Source organism: Mobula hypostoma, chromosome 3 (assembly GCF_963921235.1).
Source record: "Mobula hypostoma chromosome 3, sMobHyp1.1, whole genome shotgun sequence".
Taxonomy (NCBI): Eukaryota; Metazoa; Chordata; class Chondrichthyes; order Myliobatiformes; family Myliobatidae; genus Mobula; species Mobula hypostoma.
The window spans coordinates 59,109,655-59,128,812 of record NC_086099.1 but is presented as its reverse complement, the minus strand read 5'-3'; the positions used below and the strand labels follow the sequence as shown (position 1 = coordinate 59,128,812).

General features: G+C 39.8%; 1 protein-coding gene across 7 annotated transcripts in view; it reads left to right on the top strand.

The window, feature by feature from the left end:
* Positions 1-8,475: 8,475 nt before the first annotated feature.
* The window catches only part of exoc1 (exocyst complex component 1), a 94,216-nt gene continuing 83,533 nt past the window's right edge, over positions 8,476-19,158 (top strand). For all 7 annotated transcript variants that reach the window (XM_063043112.1, XM_063043110.1, XM_063043107.1 and 4 more), the window contains exon 1: positions 8,476-8,571. The gene's annotated coding sequence lies outside the window, so the exon portion shown is untranslated. The remainder of the gene's footprint in view (positions 8,572-19,158) is intronic.

The following is a 19,158-nucleotide window of genomic DNA, read 5'->3' as shown; positions in this document are numbered from 1 at the left end:
GTTCAGATTAGTATCATCAAACAAATCCATTGATACGATACCAAAGAGAGGAGCTTTGATCCTCCATGTTAATCATGTTATTCCAAGTCTTAAATATATATACTGTAAATTATGGAATCATAGCCATTGCTTCTTAAAACATTTTATTATCCTCACACCAAAAATCATGTATTTCACAATTTACTCGAGTTGGCATGCTAAACGGTAAACATCTTTTGTTTCTTGCTTTTCTGCTGTAAGATTTCAAGTCAAATCACTAAAAGTAAAATCTCTGTGGTTGTAAGAACCATCTCACACACAGCAAGACACCTGTCAAAGATAAACAAATTAATTTAAAGCAATATTTTGATTATGCCAGTTTTAAACTTGAATACATTAAGATTGCAACAAGATGGAAAGGTTCAGGGAGGAAGGGATCACTGTGGTTCTGAAGTCCTGGAAAAGAAGGAACTTGTGCAGTGAAGCATCATTTCAACATAATAGGAACGCACCAGAAATCAATAGCAACATTATTCAAATAGACATGCTGCTAACAGCTATTTGTTTTTCATTTTCCTGGGTTATTTTCAATTTTCATAGAAGACATTGTTACTTTTACTACATAAAATTTTGTTTAAAATACCACCAGCTTTTTTTTGATCTGTTGCATGTCTCCATCCTTTACAGATAAATGATGTTCTCATTATTTCTAATGCTATCGATATTCATTTAACATAGGTCAATATTTCTTTGTATTGATCAATAAGTGCTGCAATTTATTTTACTCTTTATGCACCATTTGAATGCATGGATATTAAATATACACTAGAAGTACAATTTGTACAAGTTATATCTGTTTTGGTTAACATATGAGTTATAATTTGATTTGTTTTACTAACCAAATTGCAATTAATTAATAATTTTATTTTGTAAAATACTTAATTCTTTTGGGTGATAATTCCACACTTGTTCCATAACTAAAGTGCACTTCTCTCCTGATCCCTTATTCCTTTTCTTATAAATGAGAAATAACTAATAGAGTACTGTGGGAGGATAACAAATTTTAACCATTGATACTGCCAAACATGATTTTGAACACAAAAGGAAGAAATGTAAGAGTTAATGTTTCACCTAATTGATGAAAAGTCATTAACCTGAGATTTTTTTTCTTCCCCCACCCGGAACGCAATTGCCCTACGTGGAAGGAAATCTGTCATCCCCATGCAGTCAACCAAGATATATCCGAAAACCCACTAAAATGTGGTTGACTTCATTGCCTCCTTAGTCCCAAGAAAAAAAGAAAGTTCATGTTTGAGCTGTCAAGGATTCACATTTTCTTTTAATTTTCAGCATCCACGGTATTTTGCTTTTATTCACAAATACATTTGAATGTTCTCAGTGATAACATTTCCAGAAGAAAATGTACAAGACTGTAACAACAACTTTAAAATAACGTTAAAGCCCTAGATTCCTAAAGGAACAGACAACATTCACTCGGATAGTTCAATATGTTGCTATTTAATTGAATAACTGCTTAGTGGAAAATGTATCTCATTAAATAATTATAAACACTGCTGCATTAGAAAAGTTCCCTTAACCTGCATTGCTCATTTCTACCCCCTGTCCAAGGTTCATAACCTGACTGTCCGTGTAAGCCCATTGTCTCTGCTTGCTCCTGCCCCACTGAACTTGTGTTCACATACGTTGACACATTTAGACGGAGACGTAATGTAAAGATTTTTACTCCTCATGAATGTGAAGGATGTAAGTAATAAAGTCAATTCAATTCATTCTATCTGCCTTGGTTCAGACCCTTTCGACTTACATCCATGACACCTCATATGGTCTCAAACTCCTCAACAACTTTCAATTCCCTGGTCCTGACCGCCTTATTTTCAACAATGATGTCCAGTCCCGATACATTTCTATCCCCTATTAAGAAGTCTTCAAAGCTCTCTGCTTCTTTCTCAGCAAAAGGCCCAGCCACTTCCCCTCCACCACAACCCTCCTCTATCGAGCAGAAATGGTCCTCACCCTCAACAATTTCTCCTTCGACTCCTCCCACTTTCTCCAAACTCAAGGGTAGCCATGGGCACCCGCACGGGTCCCAGCTATGCATGCCTTTTTGTTGGCTATGTAGAATAGTCAGTCTTCCAAGCTTGCAATGGTAATGCTCCCCAACTCTTTTGCAATACATTGATGACTGCATTGGTGCCACTTCATGCACCTATGCTGAGCTCGCTAATTTCATCAACTTTGCCTCCAACTTCCACCCTGCCCTTAAATTCACTTGGTCCATTTCTGACACCTTTCTTTCCTTTCCTGATCTCTCTGTCTTTGGAGATAAACTGTCTCCCGACATCTTTTATAAACCTCCCAATTTCCACAGCTATCTTGACTAAACCTCTTCCCACCCTGTATCCTGAAAAAATGCTATTCTCTTTTCTCAGTTCCTTTATTTCCACCACATCTGCTCTCAGGATGAGGATTTCCTTTCCAGGACAACAGAAATGACCTTCTTTCAAGAACGAGGTTTCCCTTTCTCCACCATTGATGCTGCCCTCACCCACATCTCCTCTGTTTCCTGGACATCCGCGCTCATCTCCAACTCCATCAGCCTCAGCATCCAGCACATCAGGGATCCCACCACACACTCCACCTTCTTTAGGGATTGCTCCCTCCGTGATTCCCTTGTTCACTCGTCTCTGCCCACTAATCTCCCTCCTGGCACGTATTCCTGCAAACGAGAGAAATGCTACACCTGCCCATTCACCTCCTCTCTCACCTCCATTCAGGGCCCCAAGCAGTCCTTCCAGGTGAGGCAACACTTCACCCGCGAAATCTATTGTACCCTGTGCTCCTGATGCGGCCTCCTCTGCACTGATGAGAACTAACGTAATTTGGGGCATTGCTTTGTCGAGCACCTCTGCTCCATCTGGCAATTTCCCTGTAGCCGACCATGTTAATTCCAATCTCTATTCACATTCTGTCATGTCATTCTATGGTCTCTTCTTTTGCTATGATGAGGCCACTCTCAGGGGGAGGAGGAACACCTCATATTCCATTTAGGTAGCCTACAACCTAATGAGATTTATCCTTCTGTTAATTTTTATTTTCTTTTTCCTTTTCCCCTCCCCCTTCCCTCTTCTTCTATTCCCTACTTTGGTGTTTTATGTCTTCTCCTCACCTGCTGATCACCTCCTTCTTCCCATTCTCCATGGTCCTCTCTCCCCTCCTATCAGATTCCTTCTTCTTCAGCCCTTTCCTACCTTTCCTATCCACCTGACTTCACCACTCACCTTCCACATTGTCCTCCTTCCCCTCCCCCCACATTTTTATTCTGGAATCTTCCTCTTTCCTTTCCAGTCCTGATGAAGGGTCTCAGCACAAAACATCAACTGTTTGTTCAATTTCCTGGCCTACTGAGTTCCTCCAGCATTTCGTATGGGTGTTGCATTATGAAGTAGATTTAGCACTGCATATTTAAAATCTTGCTGACTCTTGAATCTGAGCAGAGATTTATGATAGAATAATTTTACTGGTGCTTCGTTACATCTGCAGAGATTCAATTTTTTTGAACTGGAAGCAATGTTTACTTTCCACACTGTACAGAATAGACTTGGACAAGAAATACCTAGAAGGATAAGGGCCAAATACACACAAATGGGACTAGCTTAGATGGGCATCTTGATTGGAATGGATGCATTTGGCCAAAAGTCCTGTGCTACTCAACAACATGAATAACTCAGGATCAGCTTTGTGTCTTGAAGTAAACAATAAAATCAACTTAACTTTCCAAGATGTTTACTTTTTTGCCATAACTACCATTACCACCTTTAGATGTGTTATTGAGAATTTCGTATCACTGAACTCATGCTTTGAAAGATTTAATATACTGGACATGTCTGATAACAGAGAACCTAAGTTACATTGGTTACAGCATTTAACTCTTCAAATGATTTGAAAAGTAAACTTCCAAGGATGTGGAAAACAAACTGTATCAAGGTCATCCTAGGATTAATTTAATTAGACCTGCTTCCACAATATTGTGTAGAGTTTGCATTCTCCCTGGGCTGTTGTAAATTTAATATCCTGATGTAATGAAACTTTCAAAAATATAAACATATCATTTGTCTATCAAAGTAAATGGAGCATTGTTCCAGCATTTAATTGTTATGGCCCCAGATTTCCTCACAGCTTATGTGGCTTTGCCTTTCATAGACTTTTAAGATAGCCTCATAACCAGTCCCAATATTGCATGAACTGAGGCTTATAACTTTGTTCTCTCATAATACAATGGTGCAATCTAGATTTACTTGTCAAACTAGATAACTCAATATTGCTTACCAAAGAGCGCTTAACATAATAAGTGACTCATATGTTTCCTATCAATCTAGAAGGTGGAAAATATCAGTGTGGCCCTTAGTGTTTTGAATCTTTAAAGATTTCAATTAAGCATATCATTAACTATCTTAATACCTCAGTAATGAATGTGATATCAGTCCTTGGAATTATAGATCTCAGTTGTTAATTTCCTACAATGATGGTCGTCCTAATACTGCCATATTCTGAAGGCACTTTAAATTCCCCTCCTAGAAGAATGTACCATGGATCAAGATAGAATCTGCATCTCTGAATAAGGGGGAATAACTCTGAGCAGCCATTTGTTTCAATACAGCGCCCTAGACATTACTCGTATCTCTCACTCATTCTCTCTTTAGTTGATATGGGCGTGTTGCAAGTAAGATTAGATTTAATACCAAGCTCTTGTCCTTGGGATGGGAGTAGTGAGCATGTCACGGAAAACTGTCTTGCTTCTATGGTTTCAGTTTGTGCATCTGGCAGCCTCAGTAAAATAGATCATATTCAAAGACTCCACCCACCCTGGATATTCCCCCTTTTCCCTTACCCCTTCCGGCAAAAGATACAAATGCCTGAAAGCACATACCATTAGTCTCAAGCGCAGCCTTTACTCTACTGTTATAGGATTATTGAATGATTCTCTAGTACAATAAGATGGACTCTTGATCTCATAATCTACCTCATTATGATCTTGCACTTTACTCATGACCTGCACTGCATTATCTCTGTAGCTGTTACACTTTATTCTTTATTTCGTTATTGTTTTACCTTATTCTACCTCAATGCACTGTGTAATGATTTGATCTGTATGAACAGTATGCAGGACAAGCTTTTTTTACTCTGTCTTGGTACATGTGGAAGTAATAAACCAATTCCAATTCCTCGTCGAATTTTTGATTTTTGATTTTGTGATCATTCAAGGATGACGATACATTTCCAAATGAGGAAAATACACGTTTTGTGCGTAATTTTTCCTGGTCAGAACTACCTAACACTGTCTACATAACTCATATGAAAAGCACAGTAAACATAATCTCATTTTTACTTCATCCAGAATATGCTTTTTAACACAAAATAAATTTCCTCTATAGTTAGAAACAGGAAATGTCCCACAGTAAATTTTTGTCTCTTTATAATCTCACATGCTCATTTTTGCTGTTTCAAAAAAATTATCATTTCTTTTCATAAATGGTTTGACCTAGAATTAAAAGTTTATGCCACACAATTATTTGCTGCATTAATTATTATGATATTTTTGGGAATGAACAAAATAAAACAAGTTTTAAAAAATATAATTTTGGGTGGTAAACTCCCTGTGAAAGGTTAGATGAAAAAGGTATGACTTGTAATATAGAATCTCAGCTTTTGATTTGGAGTTAATTTCCTGGCAGTCTGTTGATATTTTCCATAAACAAAAGTAATTCTGTTTCACAAAATTAATGAAATCTATGAAGAAATAAGTTCAAGAAACTTAAGCCTGTCCATTGGGTTTGAAAAAGTAAAAAAAAATTAAAACAGTGAAGCATTAACTGCCATGAAGAGATAAATATTCATTCGTTGAGTAATGTGGCATTCAAACAGGCCTTTTGGCCCAAATTACCCATCCTAACCAAAGACATCCTCCCTACTAGTCTCGTTGTCCACATTCAGCCCATAATTCCCCAAGCCCTTCCCCTCCATGTTCCCATTCTACTGCCTCTAAAATGTTGCGATTGTACCTGTCTTGACCACTTCCACCGGAAACTCATTTCAGGTACTCACTATCCTCTGGGTAAAAAAGTTACCTCTCAGGTCTCTTTCAAATCTCTCCTCTTTTATCTGTGTCCTTTTGTTTTGGACTCCCCAACCCTGGGGAAAGACTATGACCATCCACCTTATTCATACGCCTCATGATCGTATAAACTTCAATGAGGTCACACCTCATTCTCCTATGCTCAAAGGAACCAATGATCGACTATGATCTCCTACAATCCAAGTTAAGAAGCAGGCATGATTAAGATTGCATCTAGGACTTGAGAGCTTTGGAGAAAAGAACAAGATCTATCATTAAGACTAATGAACACAGGTTGAAAAGCAAAAATCTACATTTGCCTGAAATCATAAATAAAAAACAATAAATCCTGGAAATGCTCAGCTGATCAAACAGTATCTGTCCTGTCATTCATATGAAAGGCCATCAACACGAAATGTTAACTATATTCTACTCTTTACCTGTCCTGCTGAATGCTTCCAGTGTTTATTGTTCTTACGGATAATAAATACACGTGTTCACGGGACTAGAGTAATGTGGGCAAACACTGAAGAAGAAGCTTTAATTTGATACATTGTCTCCTTCCTCAGATGCTGAGTATTTCCAGCATCTTCAGTTTTTTTTTAAATTTTCAAGACACATTGTCCACTATTTTAAAGAAGGTGATAGATGGGATAGTCTCCTTCAACTTAATTATCTCTGTAATGATAACAAAACAAAATGAATAACAAAATCTGTCAAATGTTGTATTAAAATCCTGATATTCCAGGGATAAAGACGTCGAGTGGATTCTGCCTCTGCTACTGAAAGTCAGTAGCAACGGGTAGTTAAAAATGTCCAACACATCACCGCCACCAGCCAACTCACCATCAGTGAATTCTGGTTAATTAGGAAACATCAGTGATGACCGTCTCCTGTTAGGTTGTTTGAGATAACTTGTTTTTTTTTAATTCTTTCTTACCTCTCTTCTAATATTTGTGTATCTGTGCACTTGCAACGCTACCGTGACTCTGTAAATTCCTTTGGCATCAATAAAGTATCTATCTATTCAGTTAGTCCTGACGAAGGGTCTCGGCCTGAAACATCGACTGCGCCTCTTCCTATAGATGCTGCTTGGCCTGCTGCGTTCACCAGCAACTTTGATGTATGTTGGTTGTATCTATTTATCTATCTGTCAGGAGCAATACAGCGGCTGCTCCAATTAGCCAAAGTTCATGAAAATAGTTAAAAATGTATACAAAAAGACAAAACTACCGTTTAACTGGGTACAGATTACATAATTAAGTTCAAAGTACATGATCAAAATATGTGTACGTTATACAACCTTGAGATTTGTCTCCGTAGAGGTCACCGCAATACAAAGAAACACAAACGAATTTTAAAAAGAGCAGTCAAACACCTAATGTGCCGAGAAAAAAAAAATCATGCAAACAATAAAAACAAGCAAATAGCGTTTAGAACTGAGGTCTATGAAAGAAAGTCTGTCCACAGCGCAGAACCGAGTAAATGTCATATAGCAGCGAGCTGAACCGGCCCGCCTCTTATCTCTCTTCCCGTGTGGTTTGTTGAAGTAGTGAAATCGTTTCATTTTCACTCCCGGCTTTTTCTGGCAACTCCAAACTTGAAACCGCAGAGAACAGTTCTGAATTGTTTTACTGCTTATTTCTTGCTAACTATCAGTGACAACAATCACCTCTTTTTGAACAGAAACAAACACGACGGATGATATTTAAAAACTGCTCTAAGAATGGTGTAGTGTAGTAACGCGAATGACACTAGTTAAAAATTGTTCAACAACAGTCTTCTGGCCCCTTTAGGCTGCATAGCATCCCAAATAAAGAAATGAATCACGGCTACTTTTGTTATTAGTGTTTGTTTGAATTGCCTCAAATAAGAGGGGGCCCCGATTAGTGAGAATCCGGAAAGATGCCGGAAAAAGGTCAGCAATATCATTAAGGATCCCACCAGTCCTGCTCATGGTCTTGTTTCTCCAACTCTCATCAGGGAAGAGGCTACGCAGGCTGAAAAACTGTTATTTCCTCCAAGCCGTCAGCCTGATCAAAACCTCCACCCATTATCCACCACTACTTTATTATTTCTTGTCAGTCCCCTTATGTACAGTGCCTTGCGTTACTTTTAAGTACAATACTGTCTATGCACATAAACTAATCTTATGTATTTATATTTATGCTGCCACGGATCCGGGGTAACAAACATTTCGTTCTCTTTTACACTTGTGTACCGACGAATGACAATAAACAAATATCGAATCGTAAATCTTTTATGAGCTGATGAGATCAGACAGTCTCAATCATGGCATCTTCCAAGTAGTCACACGGCAGGCAGGCAGGCAGGCACGGAGGCAGGAAAGGGCGGGCGGGCGAATGGCGATGGCCGGAACTGACGGATATTGTTGACCCGAGATGAGTTGCTGTTGATGAAATTTGTCTGATCCTCGGAGCTTTGGACGCTGAATGAAGGTGAGTCTGGGATTGGGAAGCGGGGGTATGAGGTCGGGGGTGGTATTTGATAAAAGCAGGTTTGGCCTATACTCCTGTTGGCTCAGGGACCACGGGGCGGGGGCTGTGTGACTAGATGGTTGGAAGTGTTATTTGTCTGATATGGCCGAGCCTAAACCTCAGTACCTTAATGTGATAATAAGATGCAACCGGGCAATGTTGTTTGATATCTGCTTTACATGTTAAATACAGTGAGACACTAGTTCCTCTTCATTGACTGGTTAGGCCTTTATGGATATACCGGCACCTTGCATGTTCATTCAGATATCAGTTTTAATTTTAGCTTGACGGCTCAGAACGCTCCAGTGGAATATTACTAAGCAAAGTTGAGCAATAATAATTACTGCAAGAGATTAGAATGAAGGTGGTTATTTAGCACTGTTTTGGAATAGTCTAGAAGTAGAAATGGAGAGTGTATGCGTGGTTTGCATATGATAAAATTAATCAACATTACAGTGACGGTCTCGAGGGATATGGACCAAATACTGTACAGGTAACTGAGACCAGCTCAGGACAGCATAAGATGAGTTGTGCATAAGAAGAGTTGTGCCTAAGAACTATGACTCTTAACGTAAATTGTTTGTAATTAAAAGGGGGAGCTATGGTGGGCGAATGATAGAGTGTGTGTTCTAATTACAGAGACATGGAAAAGCAATGATACAGGAGTGTAATGGGTACGACAAATTATAGAAGCATAAAAGAGTACACCTAGAAATAGAGAAAGGGTAGAGTAAAGTGATGAAAAGTCTATATCTAAATGCATGTGGCATTCACAACAAGACAGATGAATTGATGGCTCAGATAGATGTAAATTGGTATGAATTGTTAGCCACTATGGAAATGTTGAAAATTGATTAAGATGGACTAGAATACTTAATATTTTAGTGGAATAGTTAGATGGATAATAAGATGCTGATAAGAAATTGTAAGCCACCTAACAGTAACTATGTGTAGGACAACATGAAGCCAAAAAAAGGGGTGGGGGGAGACATGCAAGCAAGCTAATTGTGGGTGATTTTAATCTTGTTATCGACTGAGAAAAGTAACCTTCAAGTATAATACATCCTGTGTAGTCTCTTGGAACCAAGCATTATGGAATCACATATACAAGAGATGGTGTGTGTATTGCTCATTATGGAATAACAGGGAACAACACTGTCTTAGATTGAGAGATGATCAATTAATAATTTTGTAATACAGGATTCTTGGGGAGAATGATCATATAACAGAACTTGACATTCTTTTGAGAATACAAAACTTAAATCTGAAACAAGTATTTTAAATTGAAGATTTTGAGAAATATATGAAGGTACGGTTGACTGACATGGATTTGAGTGAAATTATAGACAGCAGTGACATATGTTTAAGGAATTACATAGCAATAAATTTGTAGTCTTTCAAGAAATAAAGACTCTACAAGGCAAACCAAGGAAACTAGGATAATTTCACATTGAAATGCTGTGACAAAAATTAGTGGAAGGCCAGAGTGTGGGAAAGATTAGAAACCCAGTAAAAAGGGAGACAATAGATTACAAGCATAATCTGGCAAGAATTATGAAAGCATGCAGTGAGCAATTTGATAAGTATACAAAAAGTGAGTAAGTGTTGTTCCCTTGAGGTGAAAATTTTGAGGAATTAATGATAGAAAAATAAGGAAATGGTAGAATATCATAGAGACTGTTTTTGCACCTTTCATGGTTGAAACCTTGACAATTGCAATGACAGTCAAAAATACAATGGAAAACAGAGGAGGAACCTAAATAAATCACACAAGTGCGGTGTAAATTAATGGTATTACAGGTTGACAAGTCCCATCGAACTAATTGCTTGCTGTCTAAAGTTTTATATTAGATCATGGGATCTTGCAAAATATTCCAGATTTTACCAAGGTTTTAGCAGTTGAAAACCCACAAATGGTAATCACATTTGATTAGTTTATTAGATTCCTTTGAGGATATAATGAGTAAAGTGGAAAAAGGGAAATCTGGAGATGTGTAATTGTAGTTTTCAAAGATTTTTGATAACGTGTCATTGGACGTCACTGCAAAAGCTAAGAGCTTATAGTATTGGGGGTTATGTGTTCGCATAGAGTATTGGCCAAGCAGAATAAGAGGTCAGTGAAGTGATACACATCAAATGGAGGGGAAGGAAAGAATTGAGCCATATCGGTACAGTGGTTACTAGCCAATAACCCAAAAAGACACTGTTGCTGTCAAATGAGAAGATGATAAAAACAGGAAATGTTGTAAATACTCAGCTGTTTGAGCTGGAAATGTGGATAGAGAAACATTTCAGACTGATGTTATTTCTAAAACTCAAACATTGCAGAGAAGGGGACTAGATAGGAGGAACAAAGGGAATGTCTGTGATAGGATGAAGATTAAGAAAAATTGGCACAAGAGGTAGTGCCAACTTAAATAAACTGAAGAATACTTAACTGGTTCTTGGTCACCACTGTATCACAATGTTATCTTTGTTCTCTCCAAGCTTCATCCTTCTGTGCAATTTAAACATGTTTGATTTCTAACAATTCCTAGTTTTTGTAAAAGACATGAGACACTAGAATACTACAGCACAGTACAGGCCCTTCGGCCCTCGATTTTGTGCCGACCCATATATTCCTTAAAAAAACATACTAAACCCACACTACCCCATAACCCTCTATTTTTCTTTCATCCATGTGCCTGTCCAAGAGGCTCTTAAATACCCCTAATGTTTTAGCCTCCACTACCATCCCTGGTAAGTCATTCCAGGCACCCATAGCCCTCTGTGTAAAAAAAATCTTACCCCTAATGTCTTCCCTAAACTTCCCTCCCTTAACTTTGTACATATGCCCTCTGGTGTTAGCTGTTCGTGCCCTGGGAAGCAGGTACTGGCTATCCACCCTATTTATGCCTCTCATAATCTTGTAGACCTCTATCAAGTCCCCTCTCATCCTTCTACGCTCCAAAGAGATAAGTTCCAGCTCTGCTGACCTTGCCTCATAAGACTTTTTTTCCCAATCCAGGCAACATCCTGGTAAATCTCCTCTGCACCCTCTCCATAGCTTCCACTTCCTTCCTATAATGAGGTAACCAGAACTGAACACAATACTCTTAAGCCCACCAGGGGACCGGTTGTTTTGGATTGGGTGCTGTGTAACGAACCTGAGGCGATTAGGGAGCTGGAGGTAATGGAACCCCTTGGAAGTAGTGATCATAATATAATTGAGTTCAGTTTCAAATTTGAAAAGGAGAAGCTGGTATCCGATGTATCGATATTTCAGTGGAACAAAGGAAATTACAGTAGTATGAGAGAGGAACTGGCCCAAGTCGATTGGAAAAGTAAGCTTAGCAACATTAAGCTTACTTTTGTCTTACAATACGTAAGACATTAGCAACATACCTGATAGCCAGAGGTCTCAGGGAATAGAATTAGGTACAGTCAAGATTACTAGAGAGAAAGTGCTTGGGAAGCTAAATGGACTAAGAATAGATAAGTCTCCTGGACTGGATGAGGTGCACCCACGGGTTCTGAAGGAGGAGGCTTTGGAGATTGTGTAGGCATTGGAAATGATCTTCCAGGAATCAGTAGACTCTGGCATGGTTCTGGAGGACTGGAAGGTCGCAAATGTAGTTCTGCTGTTTAAGAAAGGAGGGAGGCAGCAAAAAGAAAATTACAGACCTATTAGTCTGACATCGGTAGTTGGAAAGTTATTGGAGTCGATCCTCAAGGACGAGGTTATGAAATACCTCGAGGTGCATGACAAGATAGGCCCAAGCTAGCATGGTTTCGTGAAGGGAAGATCCTGCCTCACCAGCCTATTGGAATTTTTTGAGGTAATCTCAAATAAGGTTGACAAGGGAGAGGCTGTTGATGTTGTGTAGTCGGATTTTCAAAAGGCCTTGGATAAGGTGTTGCATAAGAGGCTGCTTAATAAGATGAGAGCCCATGGAATTACAGAAAAGATATTGGAATGGGTGGAGCATTGGCTGATAGGCAGAAAGCAAAGGGTGGGAATAAAGGGATCCTATTCTGATTGGTTGCTGGTTACTAGTGGTGTTCCGCAGGGGTCGCTGTTGGGGCCGCTTCTTTTTACAATGTATATCGATGATTTAGATTATGGATTAAATGGTTCTGTGGTTATGTTTGCGGATGACACCGAGATAGGTGGAGGAGCAGGAAGTGTTGAAGAAACGGAAAGGTTGCGGAGAGACTTGGCCAATTTAGGAGAGTGGGCAAACAAATGGCAGATGAGATACAATGTTGAGAAATGTACGGTTGTACATTTTGGAAGAAGAAATAATCAGGCAGATTATTATTTGGATGGGGAGAAAATTCAAAAATTGGAAGTGCAAAGGGACTTGGGGGTCCTTGTGCAGGATACCCTAAAGGTTAACCACCAGGTTAGATCAGCAGTAAGGAAAGCAAATGCTATGTTGGCATTTATTTCAAGAGGAATAGTGTATAAGAGTAAGGAGGTGTTGATGAAGCTCTATGGGGCACTGGTGAGACCTCATCTGGAATACTGTGTGTAGTCTTGGGCCCCCTATCTGAGAAGGGATGTACTGATGTTGGAGAGAGTTCAGAGAAGATTTACGAGGATGATTCCTGGAATGCAATGGCTAACATATGAGGTGCGTTTTTCAGCTCTTGGACTGTATTCATTAGAGTATAGAAGAATGAGAGGTGATTTCATAGAAACATTTCGAATGTTGAAAGGGTTGGACAGAGTAGATGTGAAAAGGCTGTTTCCCTTGGTGGGTTAGTCCAGGACAAGAGGCCACAGTCTTAGAATTAGAGGGTACCCGTTTAAAACAGAGTCGAGGAGAATTTTTCTTAGCCAGAGGGGCGTGGATTTATGGAGTTCGTTGCCGCATACAGCTGTGGAGGCCCGATCATTGAGGGTCTTTAAGGAGGAGATTGATAGGTATCTAATTAGTCAGGGTATCAAGGGATATGGGGAAAAAGCCAGAAATTGGAACTAGATGGGAGAATAGTTTAGCTCATGGTGGAGTGGCGGTGCTGGCTCGAAAGGCCAAATGGCCTACTCCTGCACCTATTGTCTATTGTCTAAGTGTGGTCTCACCAGAGATTTGTAGAGTTGCAACATGACCTCTCTACTCTTGAACTCAATCCCCCCTATTAATGAAGCCTAGCATCACATAGGCCTTCTTAACTGTCCTATCAACCTGTGCAGCGACCTTGAAGTTTGTATGGATTTGAACCCCAAGGTCCCTCTGTTCATCCACACTCTTAAGTAACCGACCATTAACCCTGTACTCAGCCTTCTGGTTTGTCCTTTCAAAATGCATCACCTCACACTTATCCAGATTGAACTCCATCTGCTGCTTCCCTGTCCAACTCTGCATCCTGTCTATATCCTCTTATAGCCTTCGACAACCTACAGCTCCATCCACAACTCCTCCAATCTTCGTGTCATCCGCAAACTTACTCACCCATCCTTCCGCCTTTTAGCTGTTTTCTTTCTGTGCAGATGCTGCCTGACTTGCTGAAATTTGACACAAGCTTTCACACCAATTCACTACAGAGAAGTCTCAATTGGAAGGGCAAATGACCAGAGGTCAGGGTACATGTTGTTATAAACAACATCAAAAACGAATGAGGTTCTGCAGAATGAGCATAGGGTGTAAGGTAAGAAGCAGGACCTCGAGGGTGATGATCTCCAGATTACACCTAGATCCATGTGCTCATGAGCTTAGAAATAGGAAAATAGGCCAGATGAATTTGAGGTTGAGAAGCTGGTGTAGGGGGCAGGGATTCAGTTCTTGGACCACTGGGATCCCTACTAGAGTAGAGGTGACCTGTACAAGAGGGAAAAAGTGACATTTGAACAGAGGGGCTGCTGTCTTCCCAGAAAATTGTCTAATGCTACATGGGGGAGTTTAAACTAAATTGGCAGGGGGATGGGACTCTGAGCAGGAGCAGGTTGTGCGATAAAGCTATAGTAATCAGCATATCCAGGGGCACAGTAAAGGGAAGGAAAGGAATACCCAGTTAAACTGTGTTTATTTCAATGCACGAGGCTTGACGGATAAGGCAGATACACTCAGAGCATAGATTGGCTCTGAGAACTGGAATGTTATAACCACAGCAAACATGACTGAAAGGAGAGCTGGACTGGTAGCTCATTATTTCAGGATACAGTTACTACAGGCGTAGTAAAGAAACAGTTAAGTAAGAAGGGGGTGTTGGCTTTAAGATAAGGAAGGACATAGCAGTATTACTTAGATGGTATTCTTGGAGGGAGACCATATGGATAGAGCTTAGAAATAATCAGGGGAGGGTCACTCTGGTAGCGCAGCATTTATAGACCCACCCCAGTAGACAGTGGGAACTTGAGCAGATATGTAGAGAAGTTGTTCATAGAGGGCCTTACTTGCGAGAGTGCAGAACTGTACTTCCTGTTAAGGAATGAAATGGGGTCATGTAACAGAAGTGGCATTTAGAGATCTCTTTGCCTCTATTGACTGTAGTTCTACTCGTTTTAAGATACTGATGGAAAAAGAGAGAGTAGGTTCACAATTTAGGGCCGTAAACTAGAGCAAGGCTAATTTTGAGGGAATGAAGTGGGGGCTAGCAGACGTCAATTGAGTGAACATATTTGAAGGGAAAAGGTGGGAAGCTTTTAAGAGTGTTATACCAAGAGCCCAGTAGCGGCATGTTTCTGTTAGAATGAATGGTAAACCTGGCAAGTTTAGGGAACCTTGGCTAATGAGAAATACTGAGGCTCTGGTCAAGAAAAAGGGGGAAACATTGTTTTGGTTTTGGAGGTCAGGGATGAGTGGATCACTGGATGACTATAAAAAGATTAAGAATACTCTTGAGGAAAATTGGGAAGGCAAAGAGAGGGCATGAGATGGACCTGACCGGTAAGGATAATGAAGGTCACGAGATTCTATAGCTATATTAAGTGTAAAAAAACGATGGCTAGGGAGATTGTAGGTCCCCTTGGAGATTAGTACGGAGCCTACATTTCTATGTCTTGAGCTGCAGGAAATTGGTGGGATTTTTAGTGGATATTTCTCCAATGTGTTTACTGAGGAGGAAACTATGGTAGCTCCAGAGTTAAGGAAAATAAGATGTTTTGAAGGACACTCACAATACCAAAGAGGAGTTGTTTGCAACCCTACAGCAGGTTAACTCCCCAGTGCATCCTCAGACTTGCTGGGAAGCTAGAGAAGAAATTGCAGAGAAATTGCATTGTTGGCCAGTAGAGAAGTTACTAAAGACTGGAAGGTGGCTGGTGTGTCACTGTTATTTAAGGGTAGCAAAGACAAGCCAGGAATCTACAGATTGGTCAGTGTGATGTCAGTAGTGGGAAGTCATTGTAGGGAATTCTGATGGACAGAATTTGGATAGGGAGTCTGCTTAGGAGGAGTCTGCATGTCTTTTTGTGTGGAAAGTAATTCTCAACAGTTCATGAGGGGCTTAGATAAAGTGGATGGTAGTAGTCTTTTATCCAGGGTAAGGTATTCCAAAACCAAGAGAGCATAGATTAAGGGTGAGAGGGGAAAAATTTAAAAGGCACTTGAGAGGCAACTTTTTCTGTGCTGAGTATATGGATCGAGTTGACAGAGGAAGTGGGTGAGGCAGATGAAATTGTATCATTTAAGGAGAACTTGGATAGGTACACACAGGGCCAAGGCTGAGAGGGACACTGACTGATTAGAGGGAACTTGGGCTAGTTGGGTGAACTACATGGACTGGTTGTGCTAAAAGGTCTGTGTCCATTCTGTATTGCTCTTTGATTTTAATTTCCACCTGTTTCAGATCATTGGCATCTGCAATTTTTCCTTTCCCTTAACTGAGTGAAAAGATGTTTCATTTCGGTTGCTGATTCTGTCTTATCTAATCTAATCAAAGCAAAATATGAGTTAAAATGAATTTGCTGTGTCTTGTTGATGAGTAGTTCAACTACGTTGTAATATTCGTTTGAAGCAAAGATAGAAATTTTTTGTGTTGGGTGGCTTTGTGTTTACTTCGAAGAGTTTGCTCTTCGAAAGTCTGCTGCCACAATAGCATAGCTGCTGATGTTATTGCAGCTCAGGGCATCGGAGTTTGGGTTAAGTTCTGGCATCTGCAAGAAGTTTGTACGTCCACCCCCTGTATAAGCGAGGCTTTCCTCTTGATAGTTTTCTCTCGCATTTTAAATACATACTGGTTAGTAGGATAATTGGTCAGCGTACATTGCCCTGTAATTAAGCTTGGATTAAGTAAGTGAGTTGCTGGGTCGTATAGCTTGTTGGGCCGAAAGGCTTGTTTGCGCTTTATCTCAAAATTACCTAAGTAGTTAAGCAGTTTGAAACTTTTCAAGAAAGAAAGGAAACTGTATTGGGGCGTTGGTGTTTTACCATATTAATTAGTGATGTTGTTGATCAAATGAAGATGCTTATACAAGTTTGCCAAGAAATAAATTTTGTTGGTTCAAAGGGATAGTAATTGTGAAAGAAGAAATTCTAGCTGTTGGAACTAAACATGAGGCAGAGTGAGATAATCAATTCTGAGTTTAAAGCACCTGATAAGATAGGAAGAACAGCAGCAAGATTTAAATAACTCTGAAAAGAGGTAATTAAGTCAAGTGGGCAAGGATAAAAAGAATAGCTAAGAGTAATGAATGTCAGCATTGATCTTGAACGCCAGAATACAAGACCATGCAATTAATGTCACAGTTTTATAAGCCTCTGTGACTAGTTTTCTGTGCAGCATCTTGAGAGACATAATTTGGCCATGTTATGCAGCCATTAGTGAGCACTATTTGTTCAGGGTTGAACTTTTTTTGATGAAAAGAACAAGCTTGCCTTGGGAGTTCTTCCCAGTAGAAAGGTACAAGCCTTAAGGAGAGTTCTTCCAGATTAAATTCCACCATGTCAAAATCAGGTTTGCAAGTAATATGAGGAAAAATAAACAAGAAAATCTGCAGATGCTGGAAATCCAAAGCAATGCACACAAAATGTTGAAGGAACTGAGCCAGCCAGGCAGCATCTATGGAAAAGAGGAAACAGTCAACTTTTGGGCCGAGACCCTTCATCAGAACTCGTCTTGGCCCAAAAAGTTGACTGTTTACTCCTTTCCATAGATGCTGCCTGGCCGGCTGAGTTCCTCTAGCATTTTGTGTGTGTTGAGTAGAAATTTTGACAAGCAGTAAAGTAATTCTCCGTAACTAAGCCGGAATGACCAGATAGTGTTTTTTTTGACAAATTGCTAAATGTTTCTGAGAAACTCAGAAGCATTTAGAAAATTCTAAAACCGCACAGCAAAAAAAAATTTGAGTAACTATAAATAAAATACTTTTAAAGCACTTCCTCTAAGCAGTTCACTTTCACGAAGATCTTTTGAATATATAAATTAACAAGTTAATTTGAGAATTTAAGAGCAGGAGGTATAGGAGCAGAACTAGGTCATTCAACCCATTCTGTCTGCTCCACCATTTCAATCACAGCTGATCTAGTTTTCCTCTAGCTCCAATCTCTTGCCTTCTCCCCATGACCAATCAAAAATCCATCAACCACTGCCTCAAATATACATAAAGGCTTGGCCTCCACAACTGCCTGAGGCAAAGAATTCCACAGATTCACCACTCTGGCTAAGGAAATTTCTCCTCATCTCCATTCCTAAAGGATGCGCTTCTATTCTGAGGCTTGGTTCTCTGAATTTAGGCTACGTCCACACTAGACCGGATAATCTTGAAAACGCCGGTTTCGAGTAAAAACGACAGGCGTCCACACTAGGCGTTTTTCAAAATTCTCTGTCCACACTAAAACAGATATGTGGGCGAATCTCCTCCTACTGGGCATGCACAGACACATCTACAGAAAACAAGCGAAGAGGAAACGGTATAAAATTTATGTTTCTGCGGTGGCGTTGTGCTATTTCCATTGGTCAAAGACTAGAGTACCTACAACAGCGAAAGAAAGTTTTCAAAAATGTCTTTGAGGAATACAAAGAAAACCTCCGCTGGAGAAAGCAGACTGGACTTCTCCGTTTAGACCGACAATGAAGTCGAGCTGTTTCTGCGAGTTACAAACGACTACAAAGTCAGCAAAGCAGTGGAGATGTTTAATTCCAAACAAGCTATTAACGTAGACATTAAAGTAAACAACACACGCATGAAGCCATCCTTTACCCAAGATCAACAATGTCAACAATTACAAAATGTTAAATGGTCAACTCAACATAGACTACCAATCCCACATCAAACCCAAACCTATTAGGAGCAGAAGAGGGCACCCAACTCAATTTGAAATATTAATTACCAACTCAGATGTGTACAGCAATTCATTCCCCCCCGCCCGTCCCCCGCACAATTAAAGCATGGAATAAGCTTAATCCTAACACAGTCACACAACCAAACCCAATTAAATTTAAGGCAGCTTTTCTTCTTCAAAAATGTCCTTCTTAAGCCCACTCTCCGCCACCTCGAGTTTAAATTCCATGCGGAATATTTTGGAGGATCAAGAACCAAGAGAGTGGAATCTTCTGCCGCCAGACCCGCGCAGTATTTCTGACATTAATATTTTTAAAGATAGATTCAATCAAATCAATGTA